At 34.1% G+C, this 20,080-nt stretch overlaps 1 pseudogene; it reads right to left on the bottom strand.

The window, feature by feature from the left end:
• Nucleotides 1–9,923: 9,923 nt before the first annotated feature.
• LOC101702939 (nuclear speckle splicing regulatory protein 1 pseudogene) lies at nt 9,924–11,593 on the bottom strand (annotated as a pseudogene).
• Nucleotides 11,594–20,080: the final 8,487 nt, after the last annotated feature.

Genomic DNA, 20,080 nt, shown 5'->3' with positions numbered 1-20,080 from the left:
AAACAATACTGTTTCATCTTATAAGATGTATTTAAACTATCTCCCATTTTTATGTTTCTGAAGTTGAAATCATAGGAAAGATTAGCCCTCTAAATTTAATTGCCTATAATTTTGCTATCAAGACAGCCATCAAAGTGCTCTACAAACAGAGGAGTGATTGAAAATGAGAGACAAGTGTCTAGCTATCTGCAAAACTAATTTGAGCACTAAATTAGATTCACCCTGTTATGTTTCGCATGGATCTCTTTCATTTGCATCTTGTGTAGGTGCCACCCCCAAAATGAATATCTTCCTTTGTCACATCTTTCAAACTTCATGTTAAATGGTGATGCCAGAATGCATCTCTAGGGCTCAGCTTGCAATCAGATTCATTTTCAAGAATCAGATCTCAATCATAGGAAGTGAACAAATTTCAAATTGTTGATGCAAAGATGTATAAATGTGAGTTGAGAAAAGGAGACAAAAAACATGGAATAAAAAGGTAATCTTCAATTAGTATATGGTAAAAATTATCTCTGTGACTTTTTGAAAGAGTTCCGGAAGAGTAGATTACCAATTCCTTAATTTACCTTATCTCAACTATAATTAGCTTCATACATATTTTCTGGTATAATCAGTTGCTCAATTTTTAGCTTGTTTTAAAAAGCATTGCTCTCCTTGTTGCAGTAGATGTAACTTCACATAATATCATCTGTGTAAGACTTTATAACAAAAGGGATCAGAAGTATTATGCTATGATATGTTGTGTTGTGATCCATGAGCCTTTTGTACTCGAGCTATTTATGCTCTCTTGGTGTAGATTGGACTAGGACTATCTTGCTGCTTGTTATGTGGTCCTACTAGTGATTTATTTTCCCTGAAATAAATGATAACACACAAAATAGAGGTGGCCACACTGTAGTAGTTTTCCAAGTAAGGAAATTTGGGGGAATTCTGGTCTAAGACATCTCTGGTCTTAGCTGTTCTCTGAGCACATATCAAGCTGAGCAGCTGTAATTCAATTCAAACACTATAGTCTTAATCTTTGCATTACAGACATCTGTTTTTTCCCCTGAATCTTTTAGAAAACAAAAATTTATGGAATGATGATATATCTCTATTGGGATGTTACTAAAATAAAAATAATAAATTTTGCCTTATTCTTTTCTGTTTACTTAAGTTTTATATTCATAAGATGTGAAAGTTACAGGAATATTAGAAAATATGAGGTAATTCACAAGAACTTACCTAGAAGTTTATTTGTTCTATAGCAGTAGATCGCAGGTAGAGGAACCCTTTTGAAATTCAGATAAAGAACATTTTCTGTATTTGTGTATGTGTATACACTTACTACTTAATATGTATAATTGCATATATATTTACCTTATATTTGATTTTAGAAAAATGTTTAAAACAAAATAAAGCATCAAGGGAGCAAGGAGGCCATTTCAGCAGGAAATTCTGTACCACAAGCTAGCTATGGCATTTTATGTTCATATTTCAGCTGACATCTCTTGTTCCTGCCTGGACTGAAAGTACTTGGCACAGTTTGGATTTTTTGAGAACCAGACTCAGAGAAGTAATAATATGTGATATTCTTTTCCATTCTAACCAGCTTTATTGAGATAGACAGATGAAGAAAATATTTATGTATTTAAACTGTACAACATAGGAAAATGATTAGCACAATGTCACAATCAAACATTGACAAATGTATCACTTCAAATAGGCATCTTTCTTTTCTTTTCTCAATGTGGTAATAATAAAGTCTATTTTTTAGTAAATTTCAGGTATATAATGTATTATAATTAACTATAACCACCATTCTAGATATTAAGGTCCCAGAAATCAGTCATCTTTCTAAAGAAATCATTGGTGTCTATTTATGAAAAAAAAAAAACCCAAAAAACTTTCACCACAGTTTATTCGTCTGTTAACTATAAGTTTGTATACTTTGGCCAATATCTTTCTTTTCCTTGCCCTTTGACTTCTGGTAAGAACATTTCTACACTCAGTTTCTATGACTTTGACTTTTTAAAACTCCACATAGGATTTTTGTTAAAGAATGCTCTTGGTTTTACAACCTTTGGAAGGGAGAAGGAGATGTAATCAGAATTGGGCAAAGAAAGCAATTTATTTGTACTTCAGTGCTAATAAAGTTGTCAAGCAACATCACAAGGAGTTCCTCAGCTGGATTGGCTCTTCAGCCCAGAGGCCAGGGATTTTATACCAGTCCTGACCAGGCATTGGTTACAGATTACACCAGAAAGAGGCAGAAACTTAAGTGAATTTAGTTTTTCCATGTTGGTTTTTAACTGGAGCTATACCAATCAGGGCTGTCTACTGAAGGTCATGTTGCTTACTCCTTTCATTGAGGAGAGCAGGCCCTACTTTAAGTAAGGGAATACAGGAAGAGGAAGTGTTTCAGAGCATTCACCAACTACCAAGGAACCTGACTATGTGCCCAACAGCAATAATGACCTTCTAATCATGGTTGAAGAAAATATAAATGAAATACCAAAGGCAGTTTTCTTCCTAAATGGCTCTTATTCATAATGTAGTTTCTTTTTCCTGTCTCATAAGCCATCATGTTGTGCTCTTTGCACAAGGAAAGTGATTCTCTCACCCAGTTTTACTGCATGTTCTACTCCAACATAAAATATTTTCAGAATTGCAGAAGAGTAATTCCAAAATAATTCACATATGGGTATGTTAGAGAAATATTTGGTGTTTTGTCTGGCTCCAATATTTATCTACCTTCTACAGAAAGTCCGGTTTTGACAGATGGTTTATGTTAGGTGTAAATAGATGTTTTCCCTGAAAGACAGTAAGAAGCACATGCTGGCATGTTCTAAATACTCTCTGTAACAATTTCTGTACAATAATTCTTTCTTTAATTTAAAAGTGACTCTGGTGACTGAAGCAACCTGACAGAGCTCATCCTGGGCCTCGATTTTGTTATTTCTCTCAGCTTCCTCTAAAAGTGAGCTCTGTCACCTCAGATCTGTGGAAACTCCCTTTTTAAAGTGCTGTGATGACTGGATGTTTTAATGGAATGGGAGAATGCTCTGCTAATGGGTCTGGCCTTCTTGATTATCTGTCAGCTGTGGAGCATGCTTTGAGAGGGCAGATACACTTTGTCTTCACATTTTTAATGAATCAGAGAAATCTGTATCCTGTACGTCTACAGGAAAATCAGCGGGAGTCCTGAAAATGCCAGTGACTTCTGATACTTGGTGTCAGCTGGTGGTCCAGGGTGAAGAAGAAGAGAAAATGAAGGGATGGGTCATAAATTCCCTTCATTAAAAGGCGAGTGCTAGCGTAGAGAAGAGAGTAGGGAGATATATGATCAAGATCCCAGGGCCAGGGATTTAGCTCAGTGGTTCCAGTGCCTGCCTCGCAAGCACCAGGTCCCAAGTTCGATCCCTGGTACCAAAAAAAAAAAAAAAAGATCTCAGTCCTCATTGAGCATGCCAGCCATTTCCAGAGCTTTCTGGACTGTGTGGTCAGGGAGAAATGAACTTAGGGTAGCCTGGAGATGATGGAGAAGGAAAGTTTGAATGAAAGAGCTACAGAACTTGCCTTTATAAAATAGTCCTCCCACATTGGCACCTTAGTAATACAAAACAGCTTTCCTGATAACAAGTGTGTGTGTGTGTGTGTGTGTGTGTATGGGTGTGAAACAAAGAGGTTTCCAAACCATATCTTTATTATATAACTCAAGAAGTTGTGTCTCCATTTATATCTTTGTAATTTTGATTTTTACCTATGATTACCTGTTGCTTTTTATAATCAGGTTAACTCCAGAAACATTTACTGATATTGTACTTGATACTGGATAAAAAAGAAATATATTAATCTCAGTATATTCATGTAACATTGGAAGCTGAGAAGTTTGGTCTCATCTAAGAACAATTTGCACTGTCAAAGAGGAAGAACACTTCCTTCTTCTGGGATTTGACCTAAAGACTTTGAAATCCCAAGGTGATTGTTTCTTCACAGGACCTCAAAACACTTTATTAGGAACAAATGAGTCTCTTTAATCTAATTTATATTGAAAAGAAGTACAGCTAAATCCTGAATTTCCAAGAGAAGGGTGAATCAGCATTTGTCTCGTGTTGTAAATGCTGCATTTTCTAAGCCTTCAAACTGAAGAGCAAGACCTTTGCTCACTGAAGGAAAAAGTCCTGCTAATTGTGTAGCATGTCATGGAATTTGGGCCAACCTGTCAATTATGCTGACTTTTTAAAGAAAATTTATGATCTTGTTTCCATGCTTCTTTACTCTACCTTGTCCTGACCCATAAAAGAATTTTGACAGAAAAAAGAACTAAGACTAAACAGATTAAAGTCTTATTTATCTTTCTCTCTTTTTATTTTTCTTAAGATTTGTATATTTTATTCTATATTTTATTTTTATGTTTCAATGTCTGCTTTTCTGAATGGCTTCTATGATTAGGCATATCATTATATTCACTCTACAAAATAGTATTATGATACAAAATATTCAACTTTGATATATTTTTGAAATAGCAACCCTCCAATCTTTCTTACTAATCATACATTTACTATTACATGAATGTAGTCATTCTCTTTGACTGACCTACTTTTTACCATTGCCCTACCTTCATGACCATTGACATTTACTATTACCCTACCTTCATGACTACCACTTTCCAAAATTTTTCTGATCAGTTTCTTGTTTATTTCTTCCTTTAATTTTTAAATTTCCTATACAGCCAAACTCTTGAGGTTCCCACACCAAATTGACAAGTTGATTTATTTTTCACTGAAAAACAAATATATATCCTTGTTCCTTGTAAGTCTGATTCAAAGATGACATACATTTTATATAAAGGCAGATTTATGATTAAATTAAAAGCATCATAATGCTTTTCACAGGTAAAAAGTTTTCTGTCTCCACCTTGACAGATAGTAAGTGGATATTAAGGAAAGTGTTTATTTATTCTGAAGTAGTGGTCCTATTTAATATTGAGCCACAAAGAGAATTGGAGGAAAGAGTAATGACTTGGCAACAAAATAGAGTAACCAAGCCCTGGGAGGATCCAGCTGAAGAAGATGTGATTTCCAGTTGGGGAAATCATGAGGTCAGTCATAGCTGGGAATTTATAATTTGCTTTGATCTTTGAAAAATAATGAGTTCAATTTTAGGGCATTGGATAGAACTTGGCCAGCTCCAAATGACTTGAAACTGTCCACATGACTGACATGTCAGGAGTCATTCTACATAATTTTGGGGAAAAATCATTTCACAATTAAATTATGATTAGGCCTAGTCTTCTTGCATACAGGCTGGCTATGACATGCAGAAACATAACTCCATTTTGGCCATACATAACTCCAGTCACAGCTGAGACCTCAATGGTCCTGTGATGGTGTGACACTCAAGGGCAAGATTATATCAGCTGAAGGCATTCGGTTTCCTTGAGAACTGAGTAGTAAGAGAAAGTTTCACCTGGGCAGAGACAAATTCCTTATCAGCTTATTCATCCCACTACTGTTGTAAGAATGTCTTTGCTCATCTTACCATTCTCATCAACATAAGCTCCTCATCTACCTAAGATCCTCATCAGCATAAGAACCTTGTCAATTTAGGATTACTGCCACCCTCTGAGACATCTGATACTTTCTCCAACTCTGTAAAATCCTCATTGTCCTAGGATTACCACTACCTTCTAAGTCACCTGTTACTCCCTATGCACCCAATAAATAGTGGCAAGCTCCAGCTGCCTTTGTCTTTGCTGCCCACAGCAGTATTGATCAGGCCCAGAACCCAGGTTCTTCTCTAAGTCTCATTTCCTATCTTTATTCTTTAATTTGCCTTGTGCTGTCATGGCTCACAGGAGACCAAGACCTGATGCAGGAGTTCTGGTAACGTCCCCTTTTCCTGTTCCCTGCACTGATATGCTTGAAATCAGAAAAATAGGCACAAGAGAAAGCAGGAAAGCATAGTGGTGAATAAAGTTAACCATTATCCTATTCAGAATGTCCAGACTAACAAATAAGACCTGATAGTTACAATTTATGAGTGCTTTCTCGAAGAGGTAAGCAGTAGTTTTCTTCATTTAGGCCTAAAGTAGAATTAAATTGCATCATTTGGAAATTGAAGTCTGCCTCTTTGTTTTTTTCCTGTCCTTTTTCTTCTTCCCTTTATTCATTCTCTTTCTCTTCTCTTTTTCTCCTTTTCTCTTTCTCTTTCTTTCTTGCTTTCTTGCTTCCTACCTTTCTGGGTTTTCTTTGCTTTCCCTGGTAATGTGTTGTTTTAGATAGAATAAATCCATGAATTATTCAAAATCTGGATAAATATTATTATTAACTTACATTCATTTAATTATTCATTCCTTTGACAGGTAGATATTGAATGCTTGATATTTCTGATATATATCCTTAGATATATAACTGGAAAAATGCTTGAAAAAGAAAATAAATAATTTAAATAATTGGTACTATACTTGTATAGTAAGGCATATATTTATCATCAATGAAAAATTTCTGTAGGTAAAATTGAAAATATCTTTGTATTTGATAAATCTATATTCTTTTTTTGCAAATAGATCTAGAAGAACTTGGGCAACATATATTACCTTCATCTTTAACAAAGTACCTTGCTTTTGTTTTTTGAACTCTTTACAAAGATAAAATGCAAAGAAAATGAGGAAAAATTCAAATAATAAGGAAAGAAAAAAAATATGATATCTCAATAAAGCTGGTTTGACTCTTAATTTATACTATTAGAAAAAAATTTTAGAGCACTAGATATAAAATTAACTTTGTTAGAATAAGAAGATAATATGTGCTTCTTAGAAGTAGTTAATGTTACCTTAATTTTCTGAATATATCCTGACTTAAAAAAAAATTGGATATTTCTTCTCATATAAATATGGAAGGATGTTATTTTTGGTGTCTTGAAAAACAGTATGTATAATTCCAACAAAGAAGGAATTAATCCTATTATACTTGTAACACACATTTTGACAATTGGTTGTGGCACAATGTGAATGAAATGAGAGTTCTTAGTTTCATTTCCTGTTTCTTGCAAGGACTGGTTTCTTACTCCAGGAGGACAGATCTCAGTGGTGGCACTATAACCTTCTTAGTCACAAATTATTGAATTCCTGTGTCTGTCATTTACTGTCTGAGATAATTGGAGATAAAAATACCTCTTTCCTAGAACTGCTGTGAGGATTATGAGTTAATGTTTCTGTGGAATGGTAGGTGGGATAAAAACAGATTCATTCCTTACCTACCCCATCGGCCCTGCAATTCTAGAACTGTTACACATTTGGCCTACAAGAAATAGCATGATTGATCCAAGAGAGTGAGTAAATTTAAACGTCAGAAAAACAGTGTCACTGTATCTATCAAAACTGCTGAATCATAAAATTCAAAGAAAGGCTGTGGAAATGTGCCAGATTAAGAGACACTGAACTAAACTGGTACCAGAAGTAAAAAGGAAAAAAAATGACATAGCTGTTATCATTGGGTGCAGTGGCAAAATTGAAAATAAATGGTAGATTAGCATAGAATATAGTGTCATCATTTACTATGTTACAGTTGGGAACTGTGCTTTGATTTTTTTAATATGACTGTTCTTAGATAATAAACCTTGAACTGTTTGGAAATAAAACATCATGACATATATAAGTTAACCTTAAATGATTCAGGAAATAAAAATGTATATGAGTGTGTGGGTATGTGTGTTTGTGTGTCTGTCTGTGTGTGTGTGTGTGGGGGTAATTGTGGGAAAGACTAAATGATAAAGTGACCAAGGGGAGAAATAATAAATGATATTAATTAAATCTGGATAAAGGGTAAGGTTTTTTTTATTCTAATTCTTGCAAATTTTCTGTAAGTTAAAAAATATTTCCTAATAAAAATTAAAACAAAGTCAAAAAATTGATTTACAGGTGAGATTCATTAAAAGAAATACAGTTTTAGTAACCTTATTCATCCTTGAGACATAATACCTGACACAACTTAAAGGAGGAAAGATTCATTTTGGCTAACATTTTCAGAAGTTTCACTCTCTGGTTAGAAAATTCCAAGGCAAAAACTGCATGGTGAATGAGTATGGCAGAGGAAATTGCTTATGTTATGGCAGCCAGGAAGCAGAGGGTGAGGAGAGGATTTGGGAGGGAGACAGACCCATCTATGTCACCAGCCCAGTGACCAGGCCCCACCTCCTAACTGCACATTCAGCCATGAACTCATCAGTGGATCCATCTTCTAATGAGTTCAGCACTTCCAGGTACAATCACCTTCCAAGAGCCCCACCTCTGAACACGAGGCTTTGGGGGAATAGTGTAGATCAAATCATAACAAATACTAAAATATCTTTCTTTCAACAGAAGGAAATAATTCAAGATGAATCTACAGAAGAAAGTTTCCCCAGATGAAACCACAGGAATGCGGGAAAGATTGGAGAATATCAGAATGTGTAAACATGTGACTGAACATAAATGGCTGTTAACTGTATCAAATAAAATATTGTCTAAATTATTTCAAAGTATGTGCAGAGCTAAAATATATGAGAATAATTATACAAATGGTAAATGTAGACAAAGTTTTTGAAAATCCTTTCATTTAGACTCATGAAGTGTTAAAAGTTAGTAATTCATACAGAATCCACTATATCAGTAATGAATATGTAATCTTGGTGAATTTTTTTTTTTTTTTGGTACCAGGGATCAAACTCAGGACCTTGAGCTTGTGAGGCAGGCATGACTACCATTAATAGGATGAGAGAGAGAGAGAGAGAGAGAGAGAGAGAGAGAGAGAGAGAGAGAGAGAGAGAGAGAGAACTATATATACACTGAAGTAAAAGGAGGGGCAAATGGAATGATAAATATATTAACTTAAAGAAAAATGAGATAAAATAAATTATATCAAATATAAAAAAAGTAATAGCTATAAACATAGTAATTAATTTTTTTTCTAGTGTATGGTGTAATTCTTTTTATTGATTAAGTTTTTGGTACATTTTAAATATACAATATGTTGACATTCATCATTGGGAATTTGTACCTTTAAATGATATATCTTGGTTTTTATTTTTTCCCCATTTTTCTGCCCTCCCAACAACCTCTCCACACCTTATTTACAAAAATTTTGTTTCCATTTTTTCCTTTTCTCATATTTATTCTTTTCCCTTCTTTCCTTTCCCTGTGCCTCTCACTTGCACTTCCCCTTTGGATCATTTCTTCCTATTTCACATTATCTATTATACATTTTGATCCTTATTTACACTTTGTTTCTCACACCAGAGAAACTATTTGGTATTTACACATGTGTGTAATATTTATTTCACTTAAGAGTATGGCCTCAATTTCCTTAGGTCTATTGATATTAACATGGTGGACTATTAATGAACTTTTCTAATTTAAAATATCCTTGAATTTCTAGTATAAATCTCACTAGAACATAGTGTACTCTTTTCTTACTCTGTTGTTAGTGTTTTAATATTTAAGGTTTTTTTCATAATCTACATTTTATACTTTAATTTTTCAAATTTTTACATGTATTTACCTGAAATACAACATTTATAAAACAAAACAGCCACTGTAACAAAAGGAACATTATCAGCAAAGCTGCTTGCTTTTTAGTGGTTTCAGTGGCGCCAATTTTCCTTATTAAGTACCTTCCGGGATTCAGACACACTTATGGTTCTTGAATACAACCAAGAATATGGTACTGATAAAGAAATATTATATATACACATACATACATATATACATATCTCCAGTTAAACAGTCAGATTAAAGGACTGACAGTTGTCTTAAATTTAAGTAAAAAATAAATTTTGAAAATACATTTTAAAATACTCTCCCTCAACTACTGTCAACACATTTCACAGTGCATTCACAAAATAAGTCCTAGGAGTCACAACGTTCTGGGTTTCCATAGATTTTCCGGTTGGGGCAGCCATTAATCATCTTCTTTCTCAATATAGGTCTTTGCGCATTAGCCTGTGCCATTTGCCTGGCCAAGGACCTGTCTCTAGCTGACATTACAGTTTCTTTATTATTCCTCTTCATGAACTTACTCACTGCTTCTGGTAGTCTCTCTTGTTCTTTGCCCTGATCTTGTCTTTCCTCTGTGAATCTGTGTTTTGCTTCCAGTGATGTTGCAGAAACAGAGGGCTTCTCTTGGTCTCTTTCTTTGTTCTTTTCCATATTCCTCATTTTGCTGGTTCTTTCATGATCAAGAAACTCTTCTTTTGCCCTAGAATTTGATATGCCTTCTTTTCTGTGATTACTTTCTGAAGACTGAACACTTACTTCTTGTTTTCCCCTATCTCTGTATTTATCATTATTTTCATATCTTTCCTCCTTTTCTTTCATGTGCTCTTCCTTTTCTTTGCTCTTCTCTTCCTTCTCCCCACCTCTCTCACTTTATCGGTCATGATTATTTCGTTGTCTATCTCTTTCTTGTTCGCTTGAAGAATATTTCTCTCTTTTCCATTCTCTGTCATTTCTTTCTCTCTGGTCTCCCCTTGGTTTCTCTTTGTGTTCATGCCTCTTCCAGTGGGAATCTCTATGACTGGCCTCTCTGGGTTTATGAGAATCCTTTGCTTTTCTGTGGTCATAATCAATATACTAGTTTTCCTGGTCTCTGGATTGCCTCTCTTGGTGCTGATCTTCCCTTTTCTTATGCTCTCTGGACTTGGAACTTTTGGTGTGTTGTTTGGCACTATGCCCTCTTTCTTCACTAGATGATCTTGAGTGGCTATGATTCTTGAGATGTTTGGAATAACTCCTGGAGGTCTCTGTGACCTTTTCCCTTCTGCAATTCACTTTATTTTCTTCCATTTCATCATCTTCACTGCTCTTAGTATCAAAGTCACTGTCTGCATCTCGGTTTTCCTTCTCCACCACACAAGTTTGGAAAACACATCTCTCCTGTAACATTCTGTTCTCTGAATTTACTTCATCTGAGTAACCTCTTGATTTCTCTTCCTTTATTCCAGAACTGGCTTCATGAAAGCTGCATTTTGGTACTTCTTCACCAACTGCTTGATTTAATAGGTGCCTATAAAATTCACTGAGATCTTTCTGCTTGGTTACATCCAAACGTGCTTCTAGCGCAGCAGCCCTTTTTTCTCTTTCTTCTTCTTCAGCTCTTTCTTGAAGTTTTGTGTTTTTTTTTTATAAGGAGATGTCACAAATGCCTCTTTTTCATCAAATTCTCCTTTCTCCATTTCTCATTCTCTCTGTATTTTTTTCCATTCTTTTTTCCTGTTCCTTTTTTTCTGATCTCAACTGCTTTTAGTAAGTTGTGGATATACTTAGGCTTTCGATCTTTTCCCAAAAGTAATTTGGAATTACTTTCTTCCTTTTTTTTTTTTTTTTTTGCATCTCATCATGAATACTATCATATTCGTATACAGTGGAGTCTTCTGCAAGGGCCTTCTGCATCACTAGTTTGGTCTGTTTCGTGGCCTGCTTCTTTGCAGCTTCCCTCTGAAGATTCTGACTCACGGAGGTCTCATCATCATCAGAATCATTCCCAAACACTGATGGTTTCGCCTGCCCAGAATCGCCACCTTGCTCCCTTCTCCGCTGAACGTAGTTGACGCTGACGTGACGCAGACACCGTCAGGTAAATTCTCGCGCGACTTTGAGTAAATTCTCGCGTTTAGCAATTTTATCTGTTTGAGTTGTTTTTAGATTCCTGGTTAATGTGTCTTAGGGCGTCTGCTTTGTTTTGAAGCCGACCAGCTGCAGTTCATAGACGTTTCAGCCCATAATTGGCTGGTTCCGAGGCTGCCGTGGCAAACAAGCATCGCAGAGGAGAAACAACTAGGCGCACCCAACGCACCAAAGGTAACAAGCAATAGTTAAGATTTTTATCATTTAAAATTTTTAAATATATTTAATATTTCTCAATATTTTCTCAATATTTCTCAATATTTTCCATAAGTGTTTTAATTTTGCCTTCATTTTTGAAGAATTTTTTTTCTCTTTTGTCATTGTATTACTAAAAGTTTCATAGAGTCTATATTTGTTAACCATGATATCTACATTAGTTGTAAAACTTGTTCTACTTTTTCACCTTTTGGTTTTTGCACCTTTCGTGTTTTCTGGGTATTTTTGTTTGCTTGTTAGTTAAATTTTAATCAAAGGCAGGGGCCAGGGATTTAGCTCAGTGGTTCCGTTGCCTGCCTCGCAAGTGCAAGGACCTGAGTTCGATCCCTGGTACCAAAAAAAAAATAAAATAATAAAAATAAAAATTTTAATCAAAGGCTGGGTGACCTCTATAAGTAATTATAAAAATTCTATTCAACATTATGTTTTACCAGAGAACACACATCCTTTTTTCCTGACAAAGAGTTAAAACATGAAAAATCATAGTAATTTTCTGTAATTCAGCTTATTTTGAAACTTCAGAAATTTTATTTCTTGTTCATCTTATTAATTCTATCATATATTCCTAAATGAAAGTTGGTGTGTTTTTCATAGAGTGTCAAAACTCTGGCCTCCTTTTCTTTTGGGGTTTTTCTTTGTTTCATCAACCCTGTAAGACACTTAAATGCCCTGTATGGCTTCTTAGCAACCCTCCTGCTCTGTTTTGTTATCTCCTTCCACTTACAAGGCACCAATGACTTGAAAGGGAAAGGGCTAGGTAATGTCAGTGTTTTCCTTTCTCTCCTAAACTTTGACTCTTCAAATCTTGCTATTTCAAAAGAAAAAAAATATACATATATAATTTTTTCTTTTGAAATAGCCGTATATATATATACACACACACACACACACATATATATATATATATATATCCCCAGTCACATGATTCTGCTCAAACTTAGCTCAGTTTTTCAGTCTCTTAGCTAATGTTCAATTGTTAGACTTTTTGGCTTCACATCATTAACAGGACCTGCTCTGAGGTAAAATAGAACCGTAACATGCTTGCCTACTTTTATTAATTTTATAAGGCTGCACAAAATACCAATAAATGCCACTAGCTAATTTAAACAACAAAAATCTATTGTCTTATATTTCTGGGATCTGATAGTCTTAAGATCAAAATTTTGGCAAAGTTGATTCTTTCTGATAGTTTGGAGGACCTCTCTATTGCAATATTTTGGCGATCTTGGGTGTTTACAGCTATTGAAAGTACCACCCCAATATCTGCTTTGTGTTCACTTGACACTTGCCTTGTGTACATACATGTCTCCAAATTTCCCTTCTTAAGATTGCAGTTACATCTGGTTAATGACCCACTCTATTGTAGAATGAACTCGTTGCTATTTAATTATATATGCCACGGACCTGTTTGCAAATAAGGTCGCATTTGGGAGTACCAAAGTTTGGATAGATATATGAACATCACTCAACCTACGGAGTTCTGGAATCCTTAAGTCTTCTCTCTTTGAATGGCAATTTAATGTCTTCAGAAAGGAATTTTACATTTTTCCTAACTTTTTCAATTGTTTCTGGCAATATGATTAGTGTGATACCAGGTGGTCAGTAAATTCATAGGTGTAGTCTAAGGTTCAACCTGAAATTTGTAATTCATCACAGGAGTATTAGAACCTCAAGCTTTTCTGTACGAACCTTTTTAACTGAGAGCAGGCACAAAATTGGGACAGTATGTCTCAATCTTTTGTTAGTTTTGCATTTTATTTAATAATCCTCTTTCCATTTTTAAAAGTTTGACTTACTAAAATTAGTTTGAGAGCCATTATATGAGGGCTTTCCATGAAGATCACAGAGAAAAGAGGATGACCAGGACGGAATTTGAGAAGGTCTCTATCCATTGCTTATCCTCAATCTGTGAAGTTACAGAAAAAAGATACACTTACAAGATATGATTAAAATATAAATGTTAAAGCCTTAGAATGTCTGGAAATTATAAAGCTTTCCAAAATTCACTCAAGAACTTGTGTGGCCAAAGATTTTGAAATCATTTACAATCTTTATCATGACAGTGATGGCAGTAAGTCATGTCAGTTGAAGCACGTATAAAAAAGATGTAAAGAACTACTACCACATAGCTAGAAATTCTAGTTTGCATTCTAAAACAGAATTAGCTCAGTTGTCATAGATAAATGATACAAACATTAGACCTACATGTTTCCTTATTTATAATATTTTATTTGCTTATATCCAGGAGGTATTTGATCTATTGCATTTAAAAAAAGTCATTGTAACATGCCTATATTTAAATTTTGCATAAAAATCCTTTTCTAAGTACTGATCCAGATGTTTTTCAAGAAGTTCCCCAATTCTTATAATAACAGTGCTTTATACATGTTTCCTTTCCTGTTTTTCTTTTTCACATACATATATTTGCCTTTAAAAAAAAAGACTTTATATTCACTTGATTTACTCTTACTTCACACTGAACAAAAGAATATATTGAGGTGCATAAGAAGTTTATTTTTGATAGAGTGACTTCAAAACTGTAACATTTTTGCTGAGATTTTTAGATGTTTCTCTCATATTATGTTGTAAAATACAGAAAAAATAAATATAGACTCCATACAAAGGCTAAAGAAGAAAATATAAGTAACTTTCTTGTTAGCTTCCCACAGTATGTGTGTGTGTGTGTGTGTGTGTGTGTATGTTTAATTACATATATATTCAAATAGACAGACATGCATATCTATCTATCTATCTATCTATCTATCTATATCTATCTCAGGGATCGAACTGAGGACCTTGCCCTTGCCAGGCAGGCACAGTGCCACTGAGTAAGTATACATGTATTCATTGAATTTTATTAAATTTAAATGAACTAGGAAAAAATTTTTAAAGGCTCACCTTGGCTTAAATATTTTAGGATTATCTAAAATGATTTAGAACAAAAGCAGAATTTTTAAAGCTTTGGGTATTTTTTACCTCCACAGGAGGAATGTGAATGGCATCAAGGTTAAAAATGTCATACTGAAAGAATACTTTATAGTAAAGTACTCAGTTTCATTGACATTATTCTGTAATTAATGTTTCATAGAAGCATAGATTTCAAATGTTTTAATATTACTAATATTTGTTATATCATCAATAATGCATTATTTAAAGGTTATTCTTGTTTTATTCAGCACAATTTTTAGAGTTTCACTGAATTTGGAAGTATTTCAATTCTGTCTTTTTATATTTTAAAAAAATGCACTAGATGCAAAAGTCTTTTGATATAGTGAAATAGAGTGAACTGATTTTTTATTAATAAATCTGGGAAATTGTTCTGAAATAAAAGTCATTCAGTATACAGAAGAAATAATTTATTGAGAAGAATGAGTGAGAACTTCAAATAATTTCTTCTCTATGATAATTATTTTACTAAGAAAGATATTACTGAGAAACAATACTACAGTTATATGCTCATTCATCATTGATATACCTTAAAGTGTTTTGAGTATATAAATGTAAAGTATTGATTCAAAATATCTTCTTGTTTTCAGTTATTTATAGAGGGAAAAGTTAGGCACCACAAAGCAAGTGTGTCAGCTAAAAATATTTTCATCGGCTAGTGATCAAGCCAAGCTTAGCTCCCTAGTTCCCATTTTATGTGTTATTAGCATTTTTGCATCATTTTCTACCTAATAATAGTGGCAGTGATAACTGTTTTTGACAAGTTTTACAAATATTTAATATAGACAGTTGTTCCTACATCCCTTTAACTATGGATATTTAAAAATACAGACATATTACTGGTTATTATCTTCAGCTTGTGCTCCTACTGCTGTCTGTGGGATCCATAGTTCCTTTTCCTTCCTCTATTAATGAGCATGAGAAAGGTTCTCAATATAGCACAACTTTAGCATTTTTTTTCTATTTATTTTTTCAACCTCTTCTAACATTCATTCAACTTGGACACTATCTTCTTTAAAAAAGTCTTTTTTTGATTGTTTGTGTCAAAACTTTAATAAATAGTCAAAATTAATATACACCATTAGAAAAAAATGTATCATTGTGATAAGAAAACTGTTCTGTAATTAATTGTAATTAAAGAGAAATAGACAAGAAATACTGTCTTGGGCAATGATAGATCTCCTTGTTTAGTCATATGATAAACACCCTGGATGTTGGTCATATATGGAGACATCTCCTAAATTTATCTGTTATGTTTTAGCCTTTTTGTCAAAACATAAACACCTTCAAAATTTAATCATGCATATCAGTAGTAGGGTTATCAAACTTATGTGATAAAATCTTCTACTTAAAGAGATAAAATATACCATTTGAATGTTGGGATGTTTAATTTTATGTGTCAACATGGCTGGATCACAGGGTGCCATCTATTTGGATAAACATCATTTTTGGCTGTCTCTGTGGGGATTGCTAGATGAAATGAGTGTTTGAAATCAGTACTCTCACCAAAACAAGTTATCTTCTTCAGTTAGGGTGGGGAACATCAAATATTCTGAGGGTCTGAAAAAAAGGTAGAGAAAATAATTCATCCCTTGTTCTTCCTGTCTGAGTGTTGAGCTGGGAAATTGGATTTCTTTTGCCCTTGGTCATATACTGATCCCATAAGCTTGCCTTGTTTGCAAGCCTTCCCTCTAGTTTGAACTATGTACTAGCTTTCCTGGATTGCCAGTTTGTAAATGGCAAACTGTAGGATTATTAGTCTCTATAATCATGATGACCAATTCCTCAAGATCTCCCTTCCTCATTCTTCTGGTTCTATTTCTGTGGAAAAACTTGACTACTACTGACATCAAAGCCATCCAAGATATTTTTGACTGTCAAATAAATTCAGAGTTCCTTGACTAGATGTCAGATGGTAAGTTAGAGAAATTTATATGAAACACTATACCTAGAGCAAAATCAAAATTAGATCCTTATTGGGTAAGACAGCCACAATAGTGGTTCTAAGGCCAACTTTTGTCCTGGAGACATTGAAAGAAAATGAGAAGGTTCATCTAAGTAAAAGTGCTGTCAACATGGAGAAAAGAGAAGGAAGCAATACTATTGTTTTTTTTTGGGGGGGGGATGATTGGAACATAAACAGTAAATTGAACACAAACAATGAATCCACATTATTAGTGGATTCAATGCTGGTCACTTCTGATCAGTAAAAAGAGCTGATTGTTGAGAAAAACATCCCATGATATATCAATTCCTTTTCCTTTTCTTTCCTTTGCTTTTCTTTGCTTGCTTTTCTCTTTCTTTCTTTCGTTCATTTGTTCGGTCATTCTTTCTTTCATTCTTTCTTTCTCTTTCTTTCCTTTCTCTTTTTTTCTCTCTCTCTCTCTTTCTTTCTTTCTTTCTTTCTTTCTTTCTTTCTTTCTTTCTTTCTTTCTTTCTTTCTTTCTTTCTTTCTTTCTTCTGTGTTGCCACTGAGCATGATAAACATATGCTGTACCACTGAGAAAGGCTCACATTAACACATAAGAAAATCTCTCTAAAGAAAACTTCCTGATTAAGACAAGATGTTTCCAAATGTTCATCCTTTTCCTTGTCCTCTACAGGTTCAGATACAATTTGGTTCCATTGCTGTAATTTGTGAATTATTTTTTGGATAATCATAGGTCAGATTGAAGAACTGGGGCCATGTAACAGGAATTTATTGCTTTAAGTACAATACTGCTTCCTTTGAGTTTTTATACATTTTTTCCTATTCATTAAGTTTATTTTGGTACATTTTAGGTATACATTATGATCACATTCATCATTGGGAATTTTCACCTGTACATGGCATATCTTGGTGCTTGTTTTCTCCCCAATCCCCTTCCCTCCCTTCTACCCTTCCACCTGTCCCTATTTAAAAAAAAATGTTTCATTTTATCCTTCTATTCTCATATTTTTTTTTAAATTTCCCTTCTTTCCTTTCTCCTACCCCCCTCCACTTCTCCTTCCCTTTTGGACCTTTTTTTCCTATTTCACATTATCTATTATACATTTTGGTTCTCATTTACACTTTCAGTTTTTTCACACCAGAGGAACTATTCAGTATTTACATATATGTCTCCTATTTAATTCACTTAAGAGTATGACCTCAATGTGCATCCATTTAGATATGAATATCTCTAGTTTCTCATTCTTTATGGCAGAGTAGTACTCCATTTTATTAAAAAATATATATATTTAAAAATATAATCTCCAGTTGATGGGCAATTGGGCTGTTTCCAAGTTTTAGCTATTACAAACTGTGCTGCTATAAACATAGGTGCACATATATTGCTGTGGTATGATTCATTTAATTCTTTTGGGAAAATACCCAGCAGTGGTATTTAGCTGGGTCAAATGAAACCTCTAATCCTAGTTTGTTGAGGTATCTCCATATTCATTTACACAATGGTAGCTCCAGTTTACACTCTCAACAACAGTGGAGACATGTTCCTTTTCCCCCACAACACTGCCAGCATTTGTTATTGGTTGATTTCTTGTTAGCAGTCATTCTTTCTGGAGTGAAGTGGAATCACAGTGCTGTTTTCATTGCATCTCTCCAATGACCAGTGATGTTGAACATTTTTTCATATGTTTATTTGCTCTTTCTACTTCTTTGTCTGAGGAATGTCTGTTCATTTCAGATGCCCAGTTTTGCATTGGATCTTTAAATTTGGGAGGTTTGATTTTTTTAAGTTCTTTATATATTCTAGATAGTAGGCTTTTGTCTGAGGAGCAGCTGGTAAAATTTTTTTCCAACATTGTGGTTTGTCTCTTCACGCTGTTGGTGGTTTCTCTTGCTCTGCAAAAGCTTTATAAATAAGATGAGATCCCAGTTGTTGATTCTTTATGCAAATTTCTTTGTGACTGAGGTTTTGTTCATAAAGTCCTTTCCTATACCAGTGCCTTCAAGCATTCTACATAACATATCTTCTAGCAGGTTTAGTGTTTCAGTTTTAATATTTAGATCTTTGATCCACTTCAATTTTAGTTTTGTGCATGATGAGAGATATGAGACTAGTTTTAATTTTTGGCAATTTGAAACCCAGTTTTTCCAGCACCATTTATTAAAGAGGCTATCTTTCCTCCAGTGAAGGTGTTTGGCTCTTTTGTCAAAGATGAAGTGGCTGAATATGTCTGGAGTTGTTTCTGCATCTTCTAATCTATTCTACTGATCCTCAGGTAAGTTTCTTTGCTAGTGCCATGTTGTTTTTATCACAGTAGCTTTGTACTATAGTTTCAAGTTGGGTAATGTGATACCTCCCACCTTGTCTTTATTGTCTAGAATTCTTTTTGCTATTCTAAGTCTCTTTTGGTTCCAAATAAATTTTTGAATGGTTTTTTCTGGTTCTGTAAAATATGCTGTTGAAATTTCAATTGGGATTGCATTGAATCTATATAACAGTTTTGGAAGTATGATTATTTTCACTATATTGGTTCTCCCCACCCAGGAAGAAGGGATGTCTTTCCATTTTCTGATATGCTTTTCTATCTCTTTTTTTCAGAGTACTGCAGTTCTCAGAGTAGAGGTCTTTTACTTCCTTGTTAGATTATTTCCTAGGTATTTCATTTTTTTGTGGTGGTGTTATTATGAAAGGTGTTGTTTCTCAAGTTCCTCTCTCTGAGTCTGCTGTTTGTGTACAGGAAGGCTATTGATTTTTGAGTTTTGACCTTGTATCCAGCTACTCTACTGATTTTGGTTATTTGGTTTGGAAGACTTGATGGAGTTCTTGGTGTCTTCTATATGCAGTATCATGTCATCTGCAAATAATGAACATTTAACTTCTTCATTTCCTGTCTCTATTCCCTTTATTTCTTTATCTTGTCTAATTGCTGTAGCTAATGTTTCTAGAACTATATTGAACAGGAGTGGTAATAGTGGACATCCTTGTCTTGTTCCTGATTTTAGTGTATAGGATTTCAGTTTTTGACCATTTAGTATGATGTTGGCTGTTGATCTTTTTTTTTTTTTTTTTTTTTTTTTTGCTGGGAATTGGACTCAGGACCTTGCACTTATGAGGCAAGCTCAGTGTCACTGAACTAAATGCCCATCTCTGTTGGTTTTTCATAGATGGCTTTTATCTAGATAAAGACCATCTATTATACTTCTTTGTAAGGTTTTTTTTTTTTATCATGAATGGTTGTTGAATTTTATTGAATGCTTTTTCTTCATCTATTGAGATAATCGTATGGTTTTTGTCCTTGGCTCTATTAATATTGTGTATTACATTTATTGATTTGTGCATGTTG

The sequence above is a fragment of the Heterocephalus glaber genome, unplaced genomic scaffold (genome assembly GCF_053883595.1).
Source record: "Heterocephalus glaber isolate CG9 unplaced genomic scaffold, H.glaber_assembly_v1.0 deba00000122, whole genome shotgun sequence".
NCBI classification, from domain to species: Eukaryota; Metazoa; Chordata; class Mammalia; order Rodentia; family Bathyergidae; genus Heterocephalus; species Heterocephalus glaber.
The sequence above is the reverse complement of the archived record's forward strand: the minus strand, read 5'-3'. Positions and strand labels throughout refer to the sequence as shown.